The following is a 6,421-nucleotide window of genomic DNA, read 5'->3' as shown; positions in this document are numbered from 1 at the left end:
TACCATGTGGATGGTGGGTGTTGAACCCAGGTCCTCTGCAAGAGCATCAAGTGTTCTCTTTTTGCTTGTTTGTTTTGTTTTAATTTTTCAAGACAGGATTTCTCTGTAGCCTTGGCTGTCCTGGAACCCACTCTGGTAGCAAGTGTTCTTGACTGCTGAGTGCTGAGCCATCTCTCCAGTCTTGTCCAGGATGGTTCTGAACTGCTTAGCACTTGTTGAATAACAGCCCAGGCTGGTGGTTTTGTGCATGCGTGTGTGTACTCATGTGGAAGTTAGAGGACAAATTTCAGGCTTCTAGGGATCGAACTCAGGTCATCAGTCTTGGCAGCAAGTGTCTTTACCTGCTGAGCCAACTTGACAGTCCTCTTTTTTATATGTATGGTGTTGTTTGAGATGTTTCGTTTCGTTTTGTTTTTTTGAGACAGCATGTCACTCTGTAGCTTAGGCTGGCCTAGAATTCATGGCAATCATCATTCTTCATTGTCCCCAAAGCTGGGATTACAAGCATGCACCCCACAGCCGGTGAAGCACAGGTTTTATACCCTGCTGACCTGTCCGTGGGCAGGGCTGCTCCATATTGGCCTTTCCTTGGGTGAGGAACGGGGAGGGGATCACAAAGAACTGAAGAGGTTAATGCCATGTTGGACAGATGACAAGGAGCTTTGTCCCTCTCCCTCTGCCCCCACCTTCCCACTGTCACACTTGTTCCCCCAGTAAGCAGTCAGTCACTTTAGAAGACATGGGATTAGCTAAAGAATTAGCTCTTAAGGGGACCCATCAAAATGACAGGCTGACCTCGGTGTCCGCACAGAGTCAATGAAAGAATAAATCCCTAGGAAACCAAATAACCTGAACCCGTAGTCTCGTTGGGAGCAGGTGGTGGACAAGGACAGATGAAGGACATCCCTTCCTACTTCCCTGGGTCTTAAGCTCTTTTTGTGAAGAAAATCTGTCCAAGTAATTAACAGAAGTAATTAGGGGTCAGATGGTCACAAATGAAAATCACTCAGCACAGTCACGATGCCGAGACTGTTTGTGCCAGGCAGACGGGGCTGGCCTGATGTGTCCTAGCACTGTGACCCAGGACCTTGTTGTCCCTGCTTTGAAGGGAAGGGCCCTGGTGAAGTCAGAAATCACATCCCTAATCATCAGTCTGAGCTACAGTAATTTGCCTGAGATGGGCAAGTTCTCAGGACAGGGGCACTCACACAGCTCCTAACCTCGCGGCAGTCCTGAGCTCAGTCCTTGGTCTTCTGCAAGGCAAAGAGGGCTTTTCCTTTCACGTGCACAGCACTGGTCTTCTTGGCTGTATTCCTCACAGGGTATGGGTAGCTTTCAAATCCTTGAAAAAGAAAGGAAATGTGTTAGTCATCTGTCTGTTCAGTCACATATTACCCATTCACCCACCTGTTCATTCATCCCATCCACCTACCCACAATCTTCTATCTACAATCTACTCTCCTATTCACCCACTCAGCTATCTAGTCATCATCCGTGTGCAGCCTACCAATTTCCCACTCACCCATGTATTCCCCCAGTATCCTCCCATCTATCTATCCATCCACCTGGATGGACATGTACTCACCCATGTATTCGCCCATCCTTTGGTCCTTCCATCCACCTGGCCACATACCTGCTTATCTATTCACCCAACCATGTGACAACCACCCATTTATCTATCCTTTTACCTACTCATCCATCCATATGGAACACCTTCCCACTCACCCACCCACCCATTTTCATGAATCAATGTGCAATCCACCCCTCTACCCATACTTTATCCCTCTACTCACTCACCCACCCATCTATCAGTCCTCCGTCCATTGACTTTACAAATATTTATTAGGATCATGTCAAGTTCAAGGCAGGTCTGCCCTGGGCATGTATAGTGAGAAGAATAATCATGGACTTTGTCCCTGCAGTTTATGATACAGTCCAGAAGAACTGCACAAGCAGGTACATCCCAGCTGACAACCATGAGTGCTACCTAGAGAACCAAATAGGTTGCATAAGAGGAGATTAGAGTTCTTCAGAGAAACCAGACATACACACATACTTACATACGCATACATATATATGCACATGCTAATGTATATGTATGACGATATATCAAGGGGGTTTCCTAAGGGAAATGACTCACTCAATTATGGATGCTAAGTCCCACCATTTATTATCTAAAAACCGGAGTTCCAGAGAAGCTGATGTCTTCATCCATGTCCAAAGACCTGAAACTCAGGAGCCAACAGTGCGAGTCAAAGGAGTCTGAAGGCTGGAGAACACCATGTTCAAGGGTAGAAGATGAGATCCACAGCTCCAAAAGGCAAAGAATGGACCCATCTTGTCTCTGTCCTTTTGTTTTCTTTGGGCCCTCAGCAATGTGCTGGACTTGTCCACACTGCAGGTGGGTGATCATGCACTGACTCTGCCCAGGTACCTATCTCAGACAAACCCAGATAGGATGCTTTATCAGATACTTGGGTATCCTTTTGCCTGGGCAAGTTGACACCCAAGTGAGTCATCCACAGAGAGTGGCAAGTCAGGGGTTTCCCGGGCTGAGCAGGGCAGGAGAGGCCTCTCTAATACAGTAACATTGAGGTGAAACTTGGATGCTGAGAGGGAACAATGATCTAGGGACAGAGGAGACAGAGCGGCCTCAGGCAGAAGCCTCCCACCCACTGCTGGGACAAGTTGGGGCTGTGCAAGGAACCTGAGGAGGTAGAGCATCGAAGGGTGTGAGTGACTAGAGAGATGGAAGGAGGTGGGGCAAGTCTGAGACCCCAGTTGTACAGGACTCTCCTCTGAACTAAACTGCTGCCCTCTTCAGGAGTTCTGCTGGACCCAGTCGCAAAAGAAAATCACAGCTGGCCTTTGCTGACTGTTGACATTTTCTCACAGAAGGAGCAGGCAGGGAGGGTTCTGGGACGCTCACTTGAGTCTCCATCCATCCTCGAAACCAGTTATATGCTGCTCTGATTCTGTTCTTATTGAACATGACCTCAAGGTCTCGGCAAAGGATGTAGGTGGGGAGGGATGAGGGGCAGAACCGTAGCTACACAACTATGGGGAAGCCATCAGCCCCGCGGGGTGCAGACTTGCAGTGTGGCTGCTTTAAGGCCACCCATGCTCCCACCAGTAACCCCTCATCCACCACTCTGTAAAGAAGCCTACTGAACTCTTTGGTTCACCTGGGTGAGCTTTGTACCTCCTACCTCAGCTCAGTTTGTCGTTGGTGGATGTTGTTTACTTATCTCTCAGGGAAGGGAACCTTCCCTTAGAGAAGCATCACAGCTTAAGGACCAGCAGGATGTGCCCTAGACACCAAAGAGGAGACCATTACAACATTGTTCCCAAATGCAACAAAGCCCTTTCCTGTTCACTCTCCCCAGTTAAAGGCTCACTGATATCTGTGATGTACAAACAGGAATTCAAGCTCAACTTCAGTTGGCCTATATGGTCTACTCAGCAGAAGTCTACCTGCTTCAAGGGTCAGAGCCCACTAAGGTGCTGAGGTTGCCTTGGAAACCAGATAAATGCTGCTTACTTATGTGTCTACCCAGCCCCTGTGAGAAGTCAGCCCCTCTACATAAGCCCGTAAAGCTGGAAGGCAGATGGGAGATTGAGAGTTTCACCAAGGTGTCAAGAGTTTCACCAAGAGTTTCACCGAGGGTGGAGAAGTATAGCGAGAGACTAGAAGAAACAGAAGGGGAAAGGGACGTTAGTAAGAGAGAAGGGAAAGTGGGGTTCAGCTCGAAGCCACCCAATCAGAAGCGTTCTGCGAGGTGGTGGTTAGTTTCGTGTGTCCAGTTGACTGGGCTACTGAGCTATCCAGGTGCTCAGATATTTGCTTAGTTCTAAGTGTGTCTAGTGCAGCCATTTCTGGACAAAATCAACACTTGAAGAGAGTGAACGAACAACACGATGTGAGTATCATCTAACCCGTTCAGGGCCTGAGTAAATCACAAAGACAGCCGAAGAGAAATTCACTCTCTCTGACTGCTGAACTGGGTCTTCTACTGCCCTGGCCTTGAGCTGCAGCATCAGTTCTCCTGTCTCCAGCTCGCCAACTGCAGAACTACGCGGTACTTCTATGTGAGCCAGTTCATCTCTTGATTCGGCTCCTCTTGCACACCATGTTTCTCCGGAGATCCTGATGCGTGCAACATCCAGCCACTCTAGAATGAGCTACTCTCTGTCCTGGGACTTCATTTATTTCCTTCTTTCCTTACTTTATTTCCTTGTTTGAGTTTGCTACTGCTTCCCAGGGATAGTTTTGTTTCCTTGTATTAAAAAAAAAAAAGCTACCTTTCTAATGTGATGTGCACATGTGGTCCAGAGCAAACCAGAACCTGGCACTCAGAAACTGCTCAGTAATGATCATGGAAGCAAAAAATTTTTTCTTTCTTTATTTGTATGTGGTGTGCTAATGTGTAGCATGTAGGAGCCCCTGGAGGCCAGAAGCGGGTGTTGGATCCCCTAGAACTGGAATTACAGGTGGTTGTGAGGTGTTCTGTGGGTGCTGGGAACCAAAGCAGGGTTCTCTGCAGGAGAAACAAATGATCTGAACTGCTGGGCCATCTCTCCAGCCCCCAACTTTTTGTCTTTTTGAGACAGGCTCCCTTGAAGCCCAGACTGTCCGTAAACTCCTGACCCTCCTGTCTCTACCTTCCCAGTGCTGGGATTATAGGAGTGACCACCACACCTGGCTTTCATGGTGTACATTATAAACAATGAACTAATGGTTCCTTAAAATACCTTGGCAGTTGCTCGTGAGCTTCTGGTCCAGGTCTCGGCCCCCAGCCCCACTCAGCGTTGCCCGGGTAAGTCATCTTGCATTAGCCCGCTGGGGCTCATGACATGTTTGCTTCATACTTCCTCACCCCAGAAAACACTGTCTGTCACAGCCTATGTTCCAAAGAAATGTCATGCACACCCTGAGGCCACTGATGCCACCGACAGAGGTTGTTCAGAGGCTAAGTCCCCATGTTAGGTCTTTGGTCATTTGTTTTATTTGTGAGACAGGATCTCATTTGCACTATGTAGCCCGGTCTAGCCTGAAACTTGAGGCAATCCTCCTGCCTTCACCTCCTGAGTGCTGGCTAGGATTACACGCATGTGTCAGCATGCCAACTGTTGTGTTTTTTGTTTTGTTTTTGTTTTTTAAGACAGGGTTTCACTATGTACTGTGTGTGCCCACTGGCTGGCCTGGAACTCTCTATGGGGCTTATAGAAAGAACCCTATCTGCTTCCTTAGACTCAGAGTTTTGCCTGTTTCTGCCTCCTGAGTGCTGGAATTAAAGGTATGTGGCATCACATCTATTCTTGTTGTTGTTTTCTTTTGTTTAATGATGAATGCTTTGTTGGTCCAATGCAACCTGCTTATTGACCTCCTGGTTTCTGGGAGAGTTTCCCAAAACTTCTTCAGCTGATAAATCTAATACCATACCAACACAGAAGATGACTCAGCTATTCTGGAGGGGGACACCCTGATGGTACTACCGAGGAAAGAATGACCGAGGAAAGTGGCCATCACAACTTGACACAATGATTGTCTGTCCTCTGCCAGTCATTACCTCTTAGGATAAGGATTGGAGTCCAGGTGACACTAACATACTTTTTCCCAGTCTATTTACCAACAGACTACCAGCACCTTTGACGAAGTCCAAGCTTTTGTTTTTGGTAACATTTCATCTAAATACGGTGTCTCCTTGAGCTGCTATCACCAAAAAAAAAAAAAAAAAAAAAAAAAAAAAAAAAAAAAAAACACAGACATGATGGTTTATAAATAACAAACATTTATTTCTCACAGTTCTGGAGGCTAGAAGTTGGAGGCTGGTGTACCAACACCGTTGAGTTCCTGTGAGAGACCACTTCCCGGTTCACAGATGGCTGCTCTCTCCTCACTGGCTCCTCACCTGGAGAAGTAGAAGGAGCAGGGAGGTCTCCAGAGTTCTTATTCTAAGGGTACTAATTGCACTCAGAGTGAGTCCATTCTCATGACCAAGTCATATCCAAAGGGCCCTCTTCAAAACAACCTGAAGGAGTGGGTCCCTACAACATCCCCAGGAACTTCTTGTGAACCTCTGACTAGAGTATCTCAGCCCCCCAGCCCAGCTCAGTGTTGCTGGTCCAAGGTCATCTCACATCAACTCACATTCATCATATTGGGTATTGGGCATTAACACAGCAATGTAGGGGAGACACGGACATTGTCTATTGCATGTACATTTGCTTGTTCTTGGTCTAACATCCCAAAAGCTGCTGGGACCTTTTAGAGAGGAAAAGAATTCCTGCTTCCATGGAGAATGAGCAGAACTTGAATCTCCACTGAGAACTCTGCTGTCTTTTAGGAGGAAGATGATTCATGGGTCCATAGTGCAGCTTGTAATCAGAACGGCACAAACGCCTCTGAGGTCAGAAGCTG

This window comes from Peromyscus eremicus, chromosome 2 (genome assembly GCF_949786415.1).
Source record: "Peromyscus eremicus chromosome 2, PerEre_H2_v1, whole genome shotgun sequence".
NCBI lineage: Eukaryota > Metazoa > Chordata > Mammalia > Rodentia > Cricetidae > Peromyscus > Peromyscus eremicus.
Note: the sequence above shows the minus strand (reverse complement) of the source record.